The sequence below is a fragment of the Papio anubis genome, chromosome 12 (assembly GCF_008728515.1).
Source record: "Papio anubis isolate 15944 chromosome 12, Panubis1.0, whole genome shotgun sequence".
NCBI classification, from domain to species: Eukaryota; Metazoa; Chordata; class Mammalia; order Primates; family Cercopithecidae; genus Papio; species Papio anubis.
In genome coordinates this window covers 89,263,436-89,285,266 of record NC_044987.1, presented here as the reverse complement: position 1 = coordinate 89,285,266, position 21,831 = coordinate 89,263,436, and the positions used below count along the sequence as shown (strand labels likewise).

At 36.4% G+C, this 21,831-nt stretch overlaps 1 long non-coding RNA gene across 2 annotated transcripts in view; it reads left to right on the top strand.

The window, feature by feature from the left end:
- The first annotated feature begins 6,337 nt into the window (after positions 1-6,337).
- The window catches only part of LOC108581936, a 92,543-nt gene continuing 77,049 nt past the window's right edge, over positions 6,338-21,831 (top strand). Inside the window, exons 1-4 of one of the 2 annotated variants that reach the window (XR_001894868.3) lie at positions 6,339-6,570; positions 7,796-8,052; positions 9,781-9,984; positions 15,681-15,993. This is a non-coding gene — a long non-coding RNA (uncharacterized LOC108581936). Of the gene's footprint in view, positions 6,571-7,795; positions 8,053-9,780; positions 9,985-15,680; positions 15,994-21,831 lie in introns of those variants that run through there. The other variant, XR_001894869.3, reaches the window with a different exon arrangement.

Here is a 21,831-nt window from a genome sequence, read left to right as displayed (position 1 = left end):
AGCCTGAGAGCCCCTGGCAAACAACTAGCGTAAGTCCAAGAGTCCAAAAGCCGAAAAACTTGGAGTCTGATGTTTGAGGGCAGGAGGCATCCGGCACGGGAGAAAGATGAAGGCTGGAAGACTGAGCAAGTCAGCTTCTTTCACCTTCTGCCTGCTTTTTCTAGCCACGCTAACAGCCAATATAGGCTAGTGCCCGCTGACATTGTGGGTGGATCTTCCTCTCCCAGTCTACTGACTCAAATGTTAATCTCTTCTGGCAACACCCAGAAACACTGATACACCCAGAAACAATACTTTGCATCCTTCAATCCAATCAAATTGACGCTTAATATTAACCATCACAGTAACTTTTTAAAACATATGATATAGCAGGATTTTTTCATCCCATAATTTTTTTTTTTCCTTTCTTTCCTTCCTTTCCAGATGGGTTAATGCTATGTTGTCCAGGCTGATCTCAAACTCTTGGCCTCAGTGATCTGCACATCTCTAACTCCCAAAGTGCTGGGATTACAGGCATGAGCCACTACACCAAGCCTCATTCCATAAAATTTCTATTGCTCCCCTGTGGACCCTCTCCTCTTTATGGTGATTATCCCCCATCTCCTTACCTAATCTGAGAAATGTACCCAAGCATTGTTCTACAAACATAGATACATATAAAGGAAATAAATACAAGAAGAATTTAATTTAAATCTGACACTCTTCCATCTCTCTAGGTATGTCTTACTTCCTTTTAAGCCTCTAATACTTTGATCATAAAAACATGCTGTTGTAGGGGAGGGATATGGTGGTGGTTAGATTATGGTTAACTCAGTCCTTACTAAAAATTCTTCCTGCCGGGCGCGGTGGCTCATGCCTGTAATCCCAGCACTTTGGGAGGCTAAGGCGGGCAGATCACAAATTCAGGAGATCGAGACCATCCTGGCTAGCACAGTGAAACCCCATCTCTACTAAAAATACAAAAAATTGGCCGGCCATGGTGGCGGGTGTCTGTAGTCCCAGCTGCTCGGAAGGTGAGGCAGGAGAATGGTGTGAACCCGGGAGGCAGATATTGCAGTGAGCCGAGATCATGCCACTGCACTCCAGCCTAGGCGACAGAGTGAGACTCCATCTTTTTTTTTTTTTTTTTTAAAAAAAAACCTCTTCCTGCTGCTTTTGATCTTTTTAGTTGTTGGTTTTGTTTCAATTTTTTGTTCTATATTAAATGGGTCAGTTCAGCTCTTTCTCCTCATAAACACTAGGCAGTGTCTATAATTTAATCTTTAAAACTTGAAGCCATTTTGTTGTCTGAGAGGATCCTTTCCAATATGTATTCCTTACTACATGCAGACACCCTAGAGTTAGAGAAGGTGGTAGTGTAGGGCTAGGATATTTGTGATGAGGACTTGAAGAGGCCTAAAGTGTGTTGAGTGGATTATAGTGAAGTGAGGGTCATCCTAGACCTGCGAAACAAACATAGGATTTGGAATCAGACACCCCCATGTATGAATTCTGCCTCTAGCACTTAATAAGCTTACCTTAAACAATTTAACCTTCCTGAGCCTTAATTTTTTGCAGCTATTATTTGGGAGGTAAGAGTACCCACCTGAGTATTTGTCATGGGAATCAAGCCAGGCCATGTGTGTAAAGTGCTTGACATGGCACATGGCCCATGTGATGTCAAAGATATTGCAACACTCATGATTATTACATTCATTTATGTCAGGTGCAGGGAAGTAAGCAATCAGGTTGCAATGAGGTGTAGTTTGGCTAGTTTAAAATTTGCTCTGAAGTGGAGCTATTTTCCTTAGAAGGAGATTCATCTCACAAAACTGTGACTCTACAGTGTGTGAAGAAGGCAAGGTGACTTTCAGCCTTCCTATAATCTGGTGGCTTTGCTTGCAAATGGTGGCTGGCAAATGTTTTCCAGATGTTATGGACACACTGTCATTTGATGGTTTCTTAATAATTTTCCATTTCCTCAATGTGTGAAATAATAAACTATAGCTATTTGTTGGTCCATGGCAGGCCTATCTGTGATGTTGAGTAATTGCTTGGCACCCAGAAAAGATTGCCTTCTATATTTAAACATGTTTATCAATCATGCCTTCCAGACACCATCTGCCCAAGGAAGGCCACAACAAGTGGAGGTCCAGAGAGGAATGACTTTGGGAGGAAGCGTTTCCCAGGAGCATAGAACAGAACCTATTTGGCTCTAATGATTGTTCAAGGTGGATAAGGAGAGGAGAAGAGAAAATGTGTGATCAGACATAACCCTTACCTGCTTATTAATTGAACAAGGCAGGTGCCAGGCTGCTCTGAATTCTGCTGGCAGGCTGCAGAATGAGCCATTTCCCCTGTTAATAAGTCCTTCAGTGCAGGAGACATCTCTAGCAAGCTTTATATGAAGAAATAACAAAAAATTCAATTAATATGAACCCTGAAGTTAACTTAAAAATTTCCTTAGCCTATTCTAAAAGTGGAGGGTTGAAAGCAAGGATAAGAAAAGGAAAAACAAACAAAAAAAACAAAACAAACAAAAAAAACAAAAGTAGAAAATTGAGCCCACTGATATTAGGAATTAAAGAGAACATTTTCTGGGTTTTGTCTGAATTCCTTAGCCTGGTATTCAAGGTTACTCTCATGTCCACATGCCCTACCTGGGACATGGCCTCTGTAGCCTTGGTACCAGTTGCACCTGAACCCCTGGAGTGAGGCTGGTGGGGCAGCAGGGAGGGGAGTTGGAGGCTTATTTCCCATTTCTCTGATTCTTTTCATAATTATCCTCACAGATATTCTCATTTCTGTTTATCATCTGAGACCCAAAGAAGGTGTGGAGAACTTGCCCAAGAAATAAGTTAGTGAGTGACTGAAGTAGGACTTAATCCCACTCACAACCTATTTGCTTTCATGTCTTCTTTCTCTTGCTTATCTGAAAGATCCTTGAGGGCAAGGTTAGCTATTTATTTAAGATTTACTGCTTATTCTTTATTAAAAATAATATGCATACCAGACAGAATATTTGATAATAAAAGCCAAAGAAATTAAACTTTCATAGACTTTTCACTAATATCACTAATATTTGGTTTATGTGCTTCTGTGTGTGTGTACATCATTACACCATTTGAAAAGTTACATAATTGCTAAGATTATGTTTACTTGATTCAGACAGATCTAGACCTCGGTCTGAATTTCTTACTGTAGTGTTACATAGGGCATATTGACCCTCAATTTTCTTATCTGGGGAAATGTGTTTCTCACTTGGTATTTCTTTGCTTATGATGTGGGAATAATACCTATTTCACAAGTACTTTCTGAGAATTGAATCATATTGTCTATTTAAAGCACATAGTGGCCCATTTGATTAGATATTGTTATAATAACAGTGATTACTCTGGTAATAATTATCAAGAATATTTTCCTTGTCAATAAATATTCCTCTACAATAGTATTTCTCAATGTTTGGTTCATTATTGCCTACAAAAGAAGCTGTCTAAAATATTTTCTACCTAATTGCTTCCTCCATGGAATTTTAATACCACAGATACATTGTATATCTGTTTGTGCACTTATTTATATCTGTGCATTTTATATAGAAAGAGCAGGATTTTTAACTCCCCCAAAGCATCAATTTTAGTGCCTATTGAGAATGCATGTGGCATAACATGATTTATAACAGTTACATGATCTTCTGTTAAATAGATAAGCTGTAATTTAGATAATCAAGACTAATATTGAATATTTGGGTTATTTAAATGTTTCACTATTTTTAGCTACATTGTAATTAACATTGTACGTAATATATTTGCAGATAAAAACATGTTTGTATATGTCTGATTTTTCTTAGGATAAATTCCTCAAAATAAAAAATCTTGACCAAAGGTTATAGATTTTTAAAGTTATCTTTGAAATATTTTGTTAAACTACTCTTTAGAAGTGTTGATACAAAACTACACTTTAATTAGCAGTATCTGAATGTGGCTATTTCACTAAATTTTATTTAAATGGACTATTAAAATACATAATTTTTTATAATTTCTACAAATGTCAGCAAAGTTTAGTTTTGAATCTAATTGCATCCCTACTGCACCTGATATTCGTCTAACCTCATGGCACGGCTCATATGACCTGTCAGGGTTCAACTCCAGACTATTACTTCCTACATGACCCTCCAGACCCCTGAATGATGAATACAAAGCAGCTCCCGATCCAATCCACCCATTTAATTTCTTTCATGTTCCTTCCTGTGTGTTCTACTCGGTGGTGGGTTGTCAAGGTTAGACACTAAGAGTCCTAACTGATTCAATAGAAACAGCCATATTTCTATCCAATGGCACTTCCATTTTCAATTTGTGTTCCAGTTCCAATTCAGACCTATTTCTTCTAGCCACAAAGAACAAAATGTAATATTTGCCATTGACACAGCTCTGAAACTAGATTAAAGAAAGATATGGAGTAAAAGACTGCGCAGAGATAAAAAAATTTTTTTCTATCAAGTTCAGTGTTTATTTTTTTGGGGGGAGGCATTTGTTCCTACATCAAATGTTTGTTGTGCACCTAAACACACAGTAGTTCTAGTTTCTGCAAATATAATAAGCTAAGTAAATGCTGTCACATTCATACCGATTGAAAAATCTTATATAGTAGCAACAACCCCAATTCAAGAAAGTAATACCAGCTTAGGCTGGCAAATAAAAAAAAGAGTGGAACAGAAAAATGTGGATCATACAAGAAGAAAAATGGAAACCTTGCTAAAACATTGGTCTGCTAAGCATTTTCATTAGTTCCTTAGAGAAGAGAGAAGTGAAGTTTGACAGGATCACACTGTAAATCTTTTGTAGCTTGTTTTATTCGTTTTTCTTTTTCAGCTCTCTGGTAAAATGTAGGTCATTCTTATTTCACAGTGAGAACACAGTCGTTCTTAACAAAACCTTTTGTGGACTTCATAAATCTCTGAATTAAATAACTTTTTCATGTGTTTTTATACTTAGCTACCTGAAGTACTGGGAGTACTGACCTGACAATCTGATAGTGAAGATTCTGGTGCTCAGTGAGCCAAATCAGAAAGTAGTTCCTCATGTACACGTGGCCTTAAGGCTCATTTTATGCTGAGTGTGTTATGTGTTGAATAGGCAGAAGCTTTGAATATCCATGTGTTTTGGCTGGGTTCTTCCTAATTATCATTGTTGAGAAGACATCCCTCAATCTCCCGATTCAATTCAGCTGACTTCCCTTTGATGTTTTAAAACACCTTAGAACATACCTGTCCTAACACTGATTTCCTAATGACTACCATTTGACTTCTCCCTTTTCCCAGCTAGATGGGGACTTCCCTGAAACATTAACTATAATATTGTTTCTCTATCACGAGCCTATAGCACAATCTAACCACAGTAGATACTCAGTGTAGATTTTTATAAAAGGAAGGAAAGAATGAGGGAAAAGAAAAACAGGTAGGTTCTGGGGCAGATATTCAATCTGGTATGGTATCCTGCTAAACCTGTAGCTCTGACTTAGGTTGATGCTGAAAAGTCACTGTGACCCTCAGCCACCAATATCTTCTACTTGCCAAAGCAGAAAAAGGATATCAACAGATTTTAGAAATCTTCCTCATATTGCATTTACTTGTTTCCTTTTTTTTTTAATACAACATTTATTGAGCAGTTATTACATTCTAAATATAGGGCTCTAGATGCTGTGATACCACCATCTGCAGCATACCTCACAATCATGCTGTAAGGTAAGTATCATTGTCCTCACTTCACCTAAGAGAGAATGAAGGCTTATAGAAGATAAAGAACTAGCCCAAGTGCACATGACTGTTAAATGTGATGGCCGAAATGTCTCACCTTGTCCTAATTTGAGAGTCCACTTAACTACCAAACTTGTGATTCTATCTCGAGTCACATACACATTCCATTCAATCAGCATTTCAGTGAGCTTCTAAAGGGCTGTGGAACTTCAAACCTACATGACTTTATAGGAAGACATCATTATCACCTTTATGACTCTCTGTGCGGCTGCACATGGCTCTTAAATTATTTGGCTTCAGAGAAAAAAAACATGTGAAATAATATCTGAGCTTTTGTGTCTAAGAGTGATAAATGAGAGAAAGGTGGGGAGGGATAGAGAAAGGTAGGGGAGGAAAAAGACTTTATACTTTTCTCTTTGGAAACATTTACTTAAAATGAGCTTAAAAACTCCTTTCCTATCTTTTCCTTTAGCTGCATTTATAGTAGAGGAATCAATTATTGTTGTGGATAAGTGAGTCAGCGGTTAGGGGGCCAGCAGAGGTCGGATCATTGCAGTAGAAGACCTCCTGGCCCCTGGGAAGAGTCCACCCAAACCGTGTGAGTAGAGAACTCTCTGTCTCTCTGTTGTTCTCAGCAGGAATTCTTCTGTCCTCAACATTTTCCTGCTTTATGAGATCACAGATGTGGGGGTCAGATATTTCAAGACCCTGTGTTCTACACAAAGGTACTGCATTTTTCCTTTACTGCCAGATTCCTTTGTGGATAGACACATTTTCTCTTGTACTTTTAATGGAAATTCTGCAGGAAAATGTAATAGAATATATTTAGTCTGCCCTTGGTTGGTATTCAATATATATATATATCATTTTATCATTTATAAGGATGATAAAATTAACTTAACCTTTCTGTTTTTCCAAGAAGCTACTTTGTGTATATAATATTGGTAGTTTCTCCATGGGGGGGGGGGAGTTTGATCAACAAAGGGATATAATTCTAAGATATGAGGTTTAGAGATCCTCTTTTATCACTCTATTTTTACATATAGCTCTTTGCAGGCGAAGCCCATGTTCAGATCTGAATCTCTCAATACGACTTACACAGGGGCTTTCCACATCCAGTGCTTACAGTTTAAAAAATTTAATTTGGAATGAAAATTTCAAATTTTAAAACGATGTGGCAACTAGAGGAAGTTATATATTTATGTGGGGGAGGGGGAGGGTGGTTTGTAAAAGAGATTGTTTTGTTTTGTAGTATGCAAGGTTAAGTTTCTCCAGATAGAAATGGTTGGAGCTTCTGTAACCATCTTTAAGGTTTCTAGAAATTTATATTATATATGTTATTTTTGTTATAAATTATAAAATGAATTATACACAATTTATAATCTTCAAATGTAGGAGGAAAAGTAATCTAAAAGGGAGGCTTTGATGTCATGAAAAGATTTAGCATTATATCAAACCCTGAGATTATTTTTTGTTTTTCTGGTAGAGAAAGCGACAGACAATTGTGTGTAACTTGGCATTTTGGTCTGATAGCAAAACTTGGTAATAAGTTTTTCTGTTGCTGCCTGTGAAAGCTTTGATGCCTTGGGGGCTATTTTCCTCAGGAAATAGTAACACCTGATAGTAGGAAACGGAAACAGATAAAATCCTGGTTAAAAGAAAAAAGTCTTCACACTGGAACAAGTTAACAATTAATTCAATTCAGAAAATCACATTAAAACAACATTAGAAGTATGACTCAACCAAGTAAGGTCTAAGGTCAAAGCTGTGACACATTATCTTTTGCTAATTTGTGAATGCAAAATTCCTCAGGCACGAGGGACATTTCTACCAGTGAAAGGCTTTCTGGGCTTGCGTGTAGCATAGACTCCAATGATTAAGTTTGAGTTCCTGATTAAGTGACCCCTGTAACATTATGCTAGTGGTTGATTTAGACTCATTCCTTCTATTTGTTTTCATTCACAACTCTGTGTGTGTGTGTGTGTGTGTGTGTGTACGCACATGACTGTGTGTGTGTTCTACAGATGTTCATGTTCAGAGGCATTTTTGATGTTTCATTTTCAGTTGTGATAGCTAAGTTGATGTCTTGTACTGCTGACCCAGAGGCTGGCATTGCCCCAAAAGTAGAGGCAGGGGAATTCCCACAAGTGAGTGCTCCAGCCATCTTGATGTGGTGCTGATTGGGATTCCAGAGAAAGAAATGCGAAGCCCCAGGATGATTTATCCGGGGAACTTATGCACAGAATGCTGCTGAATGTCCTCGTGATGGACGACAGTGAGAGGATAGGAATGTCCTACCGTGGCATGCCCTCTATGAGCAGGTATGGAGTATATATGAAGGTTTAAGGAATTTAGCTCAGGGTTGGGGCCAGTTTCTTTCAGTGTTTTGGGCAACAATCTGGATACCTTTATGAGTGCCTAGGAATGTTCAAGGCCCTGGTTTGAGTTCAAGCCTACTGGGAAACACCTGCAGCTGGCTGGGCACTTCGCGATTTTTTAGTCATGACGTAGAAAGAAAGCAGGGGGAGCTAGGGGACCCTACAGATATGACCAGGATGACTGCTTTAGTGGAATTTTGTGTTCTCAGGATAATGTAAAAACTCAACTCACAACCAAGGAAACTTGAAATGACCTGGGAAAACATGTGTCTTTAAAAAATTGTATCAAAGGAAGAGAACTCCAAATTCTAATTCAGAGGCTTTCTATGTTGAAGTATAGACTTTTATGTCCACATATCTCCTAAGAAGATAAATTATGCTGCTATAAAGACACATGCACACGTATGTTTATTGCAGCACTATTCACAATAGCAAAGACTTGGAATCAACCCAAATGTCCATCAGTGACAGATTGGATTAAGAAAATGTGGCACATATACACCATGGAATACTATGCAGCCATAAAAAAGGATGAGTTTGCGTCCTTTGTAGGGACATGGATGCAGCTGGAAACCATCATTCTTAGCAAACTATCACAAGAACAGAAAACCAAACACCGAATGTTCTCACTCATAGGTGGGAACTGAACAACGAGATCACTTGGACTCAGGAAGGGGAACATCACACACCGGGGCCTATCATGGGGAGGGGGGAGGGGGGAGGGATTGCATTGGGAGTTATACCTGATGTAAATGACGAGTTGATGGGTGCAGCAGACTAACATGGCACAAGTATACATATGTAAGAAACCTGCATGTTATGCACATGTACCCTACAACTTAAAGTATAATAATAATAAATAAATTAAAAAAAAAAAAAAAAGAAGATTATATGATGGTTTAACTATTTGAGAATGAAGATGATATTTTATTTTTTCTTAAGAGAAGAGTTATGACACTGTATACCACCTTGTGAAGCTTAAAAGCAAAACAGAATATATATTCTCCTAACTATTTGTAGTTAGAGATTTGTTTTATAAAATATTTAAAAATTATGACTATTTGTAATAGAATTTGTATTTTCATATGAGGAATAAATACTTGTTCCTCAAATTCTTAGTTGAAATATGAAAGAAAATTCTGAGAAGTCAGGTGAAGTTACCCAAACAAATTAGAACAAAAAAGTTATTGTAGGGCTGGGAACAAAATTAAAGTCTTGAATTAGCCCTACTGGGGATAGATTGAAATATGTTTTTGCTGTTTTCTGTGCTAGCCTGTAGGGTCTGCATATAGCAGTCCTACAAAATGGGCTGTGTAATGGAGATGGGAGTGAATAATTCAATCCCATCAAATATGACATTCATAGAGTTTGATAAAAATTAACAGTCCTTTCTTTTAGCATCTGCACCATGTAAATGTTGGAAAGGCAACAGAAGGGAGAATGAAGCTTCGTATTTGCCTTTATGTAGTTTATAATTTAGGCGATGAGAGAAAGAAACTGATATATATTAGGTAATATGCAGTAGACTGAAGATGTCTATATTCTTATTCCTAGAACCTGTAAATATGTTATGTTGCATGTAAAAAAGACTTTGCAGATGTGATTAAACTATGGGTCTTCATTTGGGATGTTTATCCTGGAATATTGAGGAGAGCTCAAATGTGATTACAGGCTCCTTATCAATGAAAGAGGGAGACAGGAAAGTCAGAGGAGATGTGACTGTGGAAGCAAGATTTGCAGTAATGTGGGACTGTGAGCCAAGGAATGTGGGCAGCCTCAGGATGATGGAAAAGGAAGGGAAATGGATTCTTCCCTAGAGCTTTGAGAATAAGCATAGGCCTGCCAGCCCATTCAAACTTCTTACCTTCTAAGATAGTAAGTTTGTGTTATTTTGAGCTACTACTACATGTGAGGTTACAGCTGTTAATTGTTATAGCACCAATAGTTAATTAATCACTATTATATATCAACTATATTTCCCATTAATACTATGAAAAGGTATCCCTTTGAAGAAACTCAAACTGTACTCAGAAGTAAAAATTTCCGCAAGTCATGCATTTACTAGACAGCAAAGCAAAAATTTAAACTCTAGAAACAAATTCTGAACTATACCAAAATGGAGGTATTTTGAATTAAGGATAAATAATAATCAAGGATATCATTATTTGCTAAATTACATCACAAAGGCAAAGAAGTTAAAGGAAAATGACATTGGGTTGCAGAATATATCTGAATGTTCCATAAAAGAGAATTCTTTTGGTTAATTCTAGAGGGGTGGCAAAACTTCAGTAGGCAGAGGGAGCGAATATGCAGAAGTAAGTATGGCCAACAAGTGAGTGGGCAGGAGGTTGATTAACTGGATAATTAAATGTAAATTATATCTTGGGGAATAATAGGTAGATCATAGGTAGGGAGGGTGATTTCAGTTCATAAAAAATGCCACATCCAGATTCCAAAGTTTTTATTTGATTTAGAAGACAAAAGTAATTAATGGATCTGAGTTGTTCATGAAACATTTCTGTTGTAATCATTTCTAATCATTTCAACTTAAAAAAGGCTTACAATTTTTAAGTCATAATATTGAAGATTGGTCTTCTAGAAGCTTATAAGAAAGACTGAAATCTGTACAACTGAGGGCTATTGAAGTAATCCAGCCATGATATGTCGAGGGCCTGAGTGAGGGTGGAGTAGGTGGGAATTTAGGCTCCCTAAATATTTATAAATATCATGTTGAAGAACTAACAAAAATAAATCACACATGAATTGATAGTTTTGAGTCCAATTTCCCAAGAAAATAGTTGGATCAATGAAAAGGTTATGGAGATGAATTTGGGGAAAGAGGAAAAATTAATGGGTTGGATTTTGAAAATGTTGTTTTTGATGTTGACAAAACATGTAAGTGAAAATTTTCACTAGTCATCTTAAAAAAAAATAAGTTTTGGGAATCAGGCCAAAGGATACAAATGGAGGTATGGTTTGAAAGGTCATAGGCTACCCTGAACTGACATTTCTAGGACAAGACTGTAAAGAAACAAGGAAATAAAACAATGCATTGAGTATTGGAGAACGGCAGAATTTAGGTGTAGGACAAAAAAATGGAGTGATACACAGAGAAGCTGATTGAGATGAAGAGGAAGAATCAGATTTTGTGAAGGGTAGATGCCAAGGTATGGGGGAATTTCAAAAATGATTGGTAAAGTCAAATACAGCAAAAACTTCGCAGCAAATCAGCCTGAAAAATGCCACTGGATTCTGGGATTCTACAACAGGAGAGTTGTTGGTGAACCTTGAAAAGGAAATATAATTAGGTTGGAAACAGTACACTAGATTAAGGAGCATAGGAGGGATTTGAGAAAATTACCATAATTTACTCAATTTGCAAGTAAAAAGAAGACAGAGTAGTAGAGAAGGCGCTAGAGTTAATTTCCAATAACTTCTTTCTCTCACCTTCCCTCTCTTTACGTGTGTGTATGTATGTTTATAGATACATAAACAAATATGTATTTGTGCAGATATTGATATGTTTGCAGGTGTTTGTGTATATGTGTATATATACATAAATATAGACACACATACTTCAAAGAGCAGTTAGGAGCTGTAGGAGAAGCTAGAGGGAAGAGGTAAATAGAAATGAGGTTTAATGGCAATATAAGCAACAAAAATGCCTTTTATAGTATGAGTATACCTTGAACACAGTCCTAAGGAATTTCCATGACCTAGAAGAAAATCTGTTATTTTTATCTCTTGTCTTTACTACATTTTCAAAGGATAAGAATGTAGTATTACAAGTCTTGGGGCCTTCTGTTCCCTATACATTTAATGCTCATTAAAAATTTGTGGTCTATATGAATAAGTGAATTATGTTTATTTCAAGTATTGCTTCAAAGAAATACAAAAATACATTCTCTGGTAAGGGAAAATAACCTTAACTTGTACTCACACCATTTTAAATAGAGTTTTGAAACCCAGAGGATTTATAATAACAGAATGTAGACCACTTATTGAGAAGTCGCAGAGCCATTTTAATCTAATACAAAGGGCCACTAGTGGGCCAGGAGTTCTCTGGCAAAAATATTTGTGTTTATATTTCTCATCAAGACAATATACATGGACTCCCCTAGCTTCTCTTCCTTTCTCTTTGCCAATGTAAATTAACTCAACATTGCTTAAAATCATGTGTGCTATTCTCTATAAAGGAAAGGAAAAGGAGTTGGGGGTGAGTTGAGTTGCATTTGTCAGATGCCTATTTGTGCTAGTATTTTAAAAGATAGGCTATATAATCTTCACAACTCTTTGAGGCAAGTGTCTTTTTATTGTTGTAAATTACATATAACATTTACTATTTTAACTATTTCAAGTGTATAATTCAGTTGCATTAATCATCACTCTCCATTTCCAGAACTTTTTAATCATCCAAAACAGAAACTCTTTATCCATTAACCAACTCACCACTTCTGCCTTCTCTCAGCCCCTGGTTACTTCTGTCTTATTTTCTTTCTCTATAAATTTTTCTACTCTAGTTAGCTCATATAAGTGGAATGGTACAGCATTTGTCCCTTTTTGTCTTGTTTTATTTGGCATAAAATTTTAAAGTTTCACTCATGTTATAGCATGCATCAAAATTTCATTCCTTTTTATGACTTAGCAATATTCCATTGTATGTATATACCAATTTTTATTCATCTGTTGATATTTGGACTGTTGTCACCTTTTGGCTATGGTAAATAATGCTGCTATGAACACTAGCATACAAGTATTTGTTCAAATTCCTGCTTTCAATTCTTTTGGTTATATAACCAGAAGTAGAATTGTTGGAGGCAGGTGTATTTGTCTCCATTTTTTCCTCATTAAAAAAATGAAAAATATTAATGTTCCCAAAGCCACTGTATTAGTGTGTTCTCACAATGCTACTTATACAAAGAAATACCTGAATCTGGGTAATTTACAAAGAAAAGAGGTTTAATTGGCTCATGGTTTTGCAGGCTATACAGGAAGCAGGGATAGCTGAAGCCTCAGGAAACTTACATTCATGGCAGAAGGTGAAGGGAAAGCAGGCATGTCTTACATGGCCAAACCATGAGGAATAGAGTGAATGAGGAGGTGCTACACACTTTTAAGCAGCCAGATCTTGTGAGAACTCACTATCATGAGAACAGCAAGGGGAAAATCCGCCCCCATGATCAATCACCTCCTCCAATATTGGGAATTACAATTAACCATGATCTAAACCATATCAACCACATTACAAGTAGCAAGGCTGGGAGTCCAACCCAGTCTGATTCTAAAACTTATGTGCTCTTTTTTTCTAATATCATGTTGACTTATGAGTTTTGATATATTTTTACTCTGTTATTATGAAAAGCTTTTGCTTTTCTATAAGACATTTTTACTGTTCAAATGGCCCAGAATGCATTAACATGACAAAAAATGATTTTGCTAAAGTTGTAGTTATTGCCTTGTTGTATTCATCATGTGTTCATATTACCAAAGTTGAAAGAAATAGAAAAAATGGAGAGCAACATTTCAGGCATTTAATTCTCTTAAGATTTACATAAATACAAATTTACACTAGACTTATTACCAACCCATTCATAGTACTTCCCGATGGAAATTGCTTGACAATAACATTTATGTACACATATAAGTAATTAAATCAGATTAACTTTAAATCCTATAATTTACATTTTGCTTAGTGTTAATCACTGAATTTTTTATACGCAAGAAGAAACAGGTAAACCAAAACAAATGCTGGCAAATAAAGCAAAAAAATACAAATAAGCAATAATTGTCCAAGAGACCAGTCAGACACCAAAGTATATTGTTACATACAACAGCACCTGCTTTCATGAGATGCGTTTTTTTTTTCAAATACTCCTACAACCTTCCAGCAGTGACAGTGAGATGATGGGTGTCATACTTGTACAGTACATGTGCTAACTCTTAGAGTAGAAAATAACATTCACTCCTACCCTTCTGAATTACGAGGAGTCAACCTTGGAAAACCCTCCCATAAAAGTAAACTTTCCATCTGCTTATCATGAAATGCAGTGCTGCTGGAGGGCTTCTTTATCTCTACAAATTATTAGAAAAATGTATGCTTATTTTATGAACAATAACCTCAGTGAAATATATATATATATTTAAATACATATTAGATGAACTTAATTCAGACAAATCTGACTGATGTGTATATAAAAGAAAATTGGGTTTTGATTGCAAAATTAAAATCCCAATATACATTACTCATTTTAAAAATAATTCTGACCAACCTTTACAATGGTTGTGAATTTTATTTCTTCCATTGTTTCCCAAGAGACATAGGAAATTTCAGTATCTTTGGCAATGTATCATATCACATTTATAGCTCAATAATTGATAAGGCTTATGGGAGATCTATCTCTAGCCGCAGTAACTCTATTGCGTATAAAAGTTGCTACTGCTCAATTTGAGATGCTACAGGGACAATTGTCAATAGTTTCACAAATTGTCAGTAGCTTCACATTTTCTGTCTAACTTGATTTCAAGGCTTCTTGTTCTTTATGGATTGTTCAGTAATAAGGTATTTTACTTGAGTGTACGTGCCCAAAATTCTGAGAACTCTCATTTCTCATTCTATCTGTGGAAACAAAGATAAAAATTTGTCCTCAACAAACCTGGTTTTTGTCCATTTATTATATTGTGTTCAGAGATAGTACCAGTTGATTCTATTTTACTTAGTCATTTCTAATCTCCTGGTGATGAAATTGTCTGGAATACTTAAGTACACTTACATAAAAAATACATTTCATCTCTTTTTCCATGGGATGTGTTAAGGATCTTCACATTAAAAGTGTAATGTATTCCCATGTTTACTTAATTTAACTTTCTCACAATAGTGGTTTGCATCTTACATATTTTATATATCTCAGTGTTTGTAACTCTTTTTAAAATGGATTTTAGCTCATAAAACTCCTTATATGTATAGCAAGTGGGTTTTTACTTATAATTACTGCCTTTAAATATTTATCACAGAATAGGAGTTATATATAACATTGTATTAGACACCAATTCTGTAATACTTGCCTCGCAATTAAATATACTCACTGAAAGTCAGTATGACCAAAGAGTGTCTGTTCTATGAGTTCTTTAAAGGAATTTAAACATGACTAGGAGAGCCAAGTATGATATTTTAGATAATTATCACAGCAACTAACAATAGCCTCAGGACTGGTACTTCTAAAAATTTAAGGGTAAAACCTGTCATGTTTAAGTAATATACCAGATACGAGAGAAAAATACTTTCCTAGAACAGAGTCTATCTACAAAATAGTTCAGGGACACTATTTGAGCACTGAGATTGGAGGAAGGTGATTTTGAGTGTCACTCTCTGTAGAATCTTGCCTGTTTTGCCTTTGGCCTAGTTCCTCAGGAAACATGCTGATTTCCATGCCAGGAAAGGTAGCTGTTGAAAATGACAAGAACAAGGCATTTAACTAATTGACGACATCATAAGAACTCGAAAGAATGAGACTTTCCTGTTTGTGATCCTATGAGTCATAACAATGCTGGTAATTCTTTTCTTCCTTATGGAGAGAATTGATTGCTGTGGGAATGGGGTTGGAACATCAGCAACTGCAGAAGCCCTGGGGTTAGTGCAGGGGCCATAAAGAGTGATTCTTCGAGGGAACGGCAAGCTCCAACACCCTGAAAGAGGTCAGCTGGTGCCACAGGGGAGAACACAGAGGCAGCCAACACCTTCTGAAGGTCGAATGGAAAGAGTGGCAACTTTATCTTCAAAAGCCCACTTTAATTAGTCATCCTGGACCCTATCGGGGAAATCTTGGTCTTGGAAGGATTTGGGTACCAAAAATTATGTTGATGAAGACAATAAAGCAGAAACTTTTATACCTTCTCTTGTGATATCCAGGTTATAGTTTTATAATACAAGTATTCATATCGCTATCCTTATATCTATCTCTTATACCCCCTTTTCTGTTTGAAATGCATTATTCATTTTAATTCGATAGTTAAAACTTTACCTCACTTTTGATAGTTGATGGGTTGCCATTTGGTAGGTGGAATGCATTAATTTCTTTAGTGTCTCTCCAAGTTTTTAAAAAATTTACCAGGGTTGTTCTGGAACAAAACATGTGAGCAATATTTGTTCTGTCTTTCTCTCTGATGCCCAGTGGACTACCTTGTTTATATTACTTATTTTATGATTTGACTTGAAGGCTCCTATGTGAATACTACTTAGATATCGGTATTTTCATTGTGTTCTTTATTCTTGGTTGTTAAATTATGTCTTCCAAAGCTGAATTATTTCAGAGAATGATCTTTTAAAAAAGTCTTTCTTTTTTTAACTGCATTAAATAACAAGTATGTTATAGATTTCTAGCAAATACTTGTTACTATTATCATTATCTTAATTAGTACTTGTATCCACTGCTTCAGCCCACTTATAGTCATAGATTAATATAGTTGATAATTATAAGTGCTTCCCTCCTCTAGATTCACCAGATAGTAAACTTTGTATATGGCACTGTAACTTCCCTTACCCAACCCAAGTTTCAAAATCGTGGGTTTAAAATCTGTGATTTCTAGGATTTAGGTTTCACAGATACTATGATAAAAACTTTTTTCAGGAGATCATCCAGAAGGGAAATGACTGGTGATTGATTTCTACAGCTCTCATGCAACCAACTGAAAAGTGGCATTTCAAAACATGAGTTTGAATCCACAAAGGGAAAATACCAGAGAGGAAAATTGACTGACTGGTTTTAGTTCTCAGCATTCCAAATCTTACTCCTCTTGTCTTAGGCAGTTCAGTCTGTCTAACGAAACAAACATAACAAATATCATAGAGTGGGTGGCATAAACAACAGAAATTTATTTTCTCACAGTTCTGGAAGCTAGAAGTCCCAAGATCAAGATGCCAGCATGGTCAATTACTGCTGAGGGCTCTCTTCCTGGCCTGTAGACAGCTACCTTTTTGCTGTGTTCTCACATGGAGGCTGGGGATGGAGAGAGGAAGAGGGAGAGGGAGCGAACAAGTTCCCTTGTGTCTATTCCTATAAAGGCACTAATGTCATCATTAGGGGGAAGACTAAAGATTTTCCAAAGGCCTCATCTCCAAAACCATCATGTTGGAGTTAAGGCTTCACTATACAAATTTTGGGAAGACACAGTTCAGTCCATAGCACCTTTCTACAGTATCAAATGGCTCAAAACAATAATTATTCACTAAAGGGTGTAGTAGGAGCTGAGGACTATGCTGGGTGCTATGGGAGCCACCAAGAAGGAAGATGATATAGATAAGAACTTGATTTGATTTTAGTAAGTTTTCATATCTCTTAGTAAGAAAACATAGATGTAGACACATAATTCTCTTTCTAACGTTTTTTAAATGGCAGAATGATTTTGAGATTCTTCATTGGGAAGGAAAACTTTAAGATGCACAAGAAGAGTTGGTAGGAAAGTTGAGTAGCTCTTCCTTTAAGACGCGTCCTTTAAGATCGTGCCTAGGTGTTCTTTAAGAACAGCCTAGAGAGGCCTATTTTTCCTTTATCCCTGCAGTTCTTAAGGGGTTTATGTAGTTGTGTAAACTTGAGTTTGAATGTCAGTAGCTTGAAATTGTATGTTCTTTTTAAGTTCAAATGGGACCATCATTTTATCTGTAACAACATAAAATTAAATGAGGAATTAAAGTAATCAGAAAGGAAGGGGAATATTAGTCATTCCATGCCTATAATGTGGAAGGCATTTTATATACTATAGCTTATTTAATTCTCATAACCACATTTACAAAATAGCTATTTTTATCTATATTTTATACAAGAAGGAAGACAATAAAGCTTAGGGAGATTAAATGATCTTGTTTTAAAAGCACTTATTCTGCTAATAAGTGGTAGAAATAGAATTTTAGTCAGACCATTTTGACTCTGAAGCTCATAATCTTTTTTACCATTTCAAACTGTTTCCCTGAAATAACTACAATGAGCTTGTGTTCAGTAACTGAATATCTATTCAATTTTGTGTGTTTTCTTCTCAAACTCCTCTGCATGTTAATAGCATTTGATTTGCTTCTGTATTTCCTCATATTCTCTAATAATCAACATTAGATATTTAAGCAGGTTGAAAAGGATAAAAGCTCATGCCTTCATTGTTCTATCAATTGATCCAAAGCAATTTGATTGAAAGGAAAGAGAGTGGTGTTTGCCCTAATATATTACTTGAAGAGTTATATTTTACAAGAAACATGATGAGTATTAAGATAAGAGCTTATGGCCAAATAAATTTCAGGAATCCTGGGTTTAAGTACAAACAGATTTGTACCTTGGATAATTTCCTATATCTTTAAAATGCTAATGTGCCAGTGTATTTCCAAGAAAGTAAAATGAGCTTCAGTGTTTCAGAAGATTATTTGCCCGCAAAACTCTATTATTACTGAATAACTATTAGCATCTTATGGAAAATAGAATACTCAAGTATAGCTTGAAGCAATGGCTTCTGGCAATGAACCACACCTGTTTCATTTGAGTGGTTATTCCAAGATCACTATGAAAGTACATTTATCTTGTGAGTTAAAACTTAGAAGCCCAGAATGCATATGTGGGTGAGCTAGTCTTTCATTGCAATTGGTAAAGCAGTTTGGAGAAGATGGTAAACAAACCACACAAATATGTGCACAAAATTCCATTTGTCTGTGTAGTTCAGAGCAAGGTGAATTTAAGATTTAATTGCGCTGATGGAGCGTGAGTGTGGGCAGACTGGGGGTGTGGGTGGGTGGTATTCATTTTAGGCTACCATTATAAAAGTAGAACTCGCTTGGTTTTACTATTAGCACACTATGTGCCTTCGTAAACAGGACACAATCTGGAACCTTATTCCTGTATTAAATATACTTTTTCTGCAGCTCATTTTTAGAATTTTGAGCTTAGCTTCCGCATGCTGTTATAGAGAAGGTTTAATGTGTGCCTACAGAAGGCAGTTCTCTTGGAGTCCAGGGGATTATGGGGAAGTAATACATGAACTGGCATTGTTGGGAAGAGAAAAACTGATGGCCACAGAGCACTCTCTCAAGCTCTCAACCATCTGGAGGATGCCATATGGAGGAGGGAAGAGTTCAGAGAGGACCAGGACTTAAGTCATCAGAATATAGTTTAGTTTAGTCTCCATTGGACTAGCTCTGATCATAAAAAGCTGACTACAGTTGTCTTCATTCTGCCTGTTGAAATCATACAAGACAAGGTTAAAAAAATGGGTCCACCTTTTACTAGCTGTTTGTTTTTAAATGATTCAGTTTTCCCAAACCTTATATGAATCATCGGTAACATGAAGATAATGCTTGTTTAATGGACTGATTGTTATTATTAAAGGGAATAATGTATGTAAATCACCTACATTGTTTGCCTTGCTCATAGTTGATAAATAATGAGAGCTGCTTTCCTTTTTAATTGAGGTTTTTGGATGAGGTTGGAGAAAAAGAATTTGAAGAGTGGGACAAGAAGGAGCCTGGTAGAGGGAACATATGCTGGTGCTTTTCTATATTTGATACTGTTTTTATGTTTAGAAGACAAATCAGTTTTACATTCCAGGCAAGAGATGGAAAATGCATTTAATTTTTGGTGACCTTTCTCTAGTTCTTATTCTCTTTTTTCCTCTCTGAAGGCTTTTATAATGATGAATACTTTATTTTTCTTGAATTTCTTCCTTTGGCTCCCACAGAGCTCTCCCATCTTAGTTCTGCTTCATTATGTGACTGCACCACTTCCTCCAGTGTTTGAAAAATTTGCGTTCTGGTTATCCATCGCTGCATAACAAACCACCTCCAAACTTCTTGGCTTAAAACAATGACAATCATTTTATTTTTATCCCTCATGGTTCTGGAGGTTGATTGGCTCAGCCTGGTTTTTCTTACTTAGGTTCTCTTAAGCAGCAATCAGGAATGCTGGGCTAGAATCATCTGAAGGCTTATTCACTCACGTCTGGCTCCTGGGAAAGAGGGAGGAGATGTGAATAGATAGAAACTGCAGAAATTGGAGCGTCTTTCTCTGATTGTATAGTGTCTCTTTTCACATTTTCACAGTTTTTTAGTACAGCAACTTTAAGGTAGCCATGCTTTTTGCACGGTGGCTCAAGACTTCAAAAGTGCAAGAGGACGGAGAGAGAGAACCAACGTTTTATTACCTAACCTCAGAAGTCATGAATGATCACTTCTGAAACATTTTATTCATCAAGACAATCACAAAAGCCTGCTCAGGTTCAAGGGGAAGAGAAATAGACCCCACACTTGCTGGGAATCAGACAAGATTCTTCAAGAGCATGTGGAACAAGAAATATTTCTGTGGCCACCTTGGGAAAATAAAACTTAACCACAATCTGCCCTCTGGTTTCTTCATGCAAAATAGATTCACTGTGTCCTGGTCCCCTAAAACACACCCCATCCTGCTCACTTACCAAAGAAAGTCTCATTCCATTTGACATTGGACTCACGCTGAAAGACGATGATCTTGGCATGTAAGTAAGGTTCAGTGTGGATAAGGCTCTGTAGTGTGGTTCCTTGTGTACAACTTCTTGAGGAATCTCTTGTTCTAAGACCTTTACACGGAAGTGACATGCTGTCTGGCTCTCTCTCACACCCAGCATATAATGGTGGGACAGGTAACATAATCACAGTAGACATTCCTATTTTAAAAAGGGGAAACTGAGGTATAGCAATCATTGGTTCATAGTAATTCTGAAAAAGTACCTGGGTATATGTTGCCAATTTCTTGATTAAAGTTCATTTGTACTGGGAATGACTTTTTCATAGCCCTTGGCTTTACCTTTTCTATAAAATGTAGTCTGTGTGTGAGGCTTAATAGTTTTGTCTGCCTGCTTTCTGCTTGTAGAAGTTCGAGTCCAAAGTCCTCTTTAATATTGTACTGTCTCTGTGCCTTTCACTCTAAGCTGATCTCATACCTTTGAAAACTTGGTGTTTTTTAAAAAGTGTATCAATTTTATAATCTACTCCATTATATAAAAGCCACAACCAAAGATCTCTTCAGTGTAATTCTTGTGCTACTTTGGACTTCCTGTGTGACTATTGTGGGACAATGTGCTTCAGATTCTTAGAAGCCCAATGTGTAATAGAAAGGATCTATGAGACATGCCTTACTATTCTTAGTAAATCTTTTGTCAGTTTGAGATAACACCTTAAATTTTTCTTGACAAAAGTTTTTACAGTCATATTCTTGGTTTTATCTTTAGATCATGTTTTCTTGATTGTATGCTAGACTTTTTCTCTGTCCTAAATTCATTTCTTAATTTTAGCGTTATTTTACCTCCAGAGAGGCTCAGAATGAAAATGTTTTCTTTATCTAGCAAGTCCCTGCTCCTTTATATTTAACAATTCTTTCTTTAGGTTGTCTCTCTTCTCTTGCACTTTACTATATAGGCAGCTAGAACAAGGCAGGCAGCAACTTCAATGCTCTGTTTGGAGATCTACTTACTTAGATGATTTAGTTAGGTTAGTTTCCTAGTTTCCGTATTATAGCTGGCAATGATGGCCTAAACTTTCCAATATGCTTTCGGGTTAGCCACACATCCTACTTGGCAGCTCAGGGAGTCAAAGGTACACACGTTTCAAGGTAAGACCTATTCTTAGAAGTCATGCAGACTTATTTTTTATTTTTATTTATTTTTATTTTTTGAGATGGAGTCTTGCTCTGTCGCCCACTCTGGAGTGCAGTGGCGTGATCT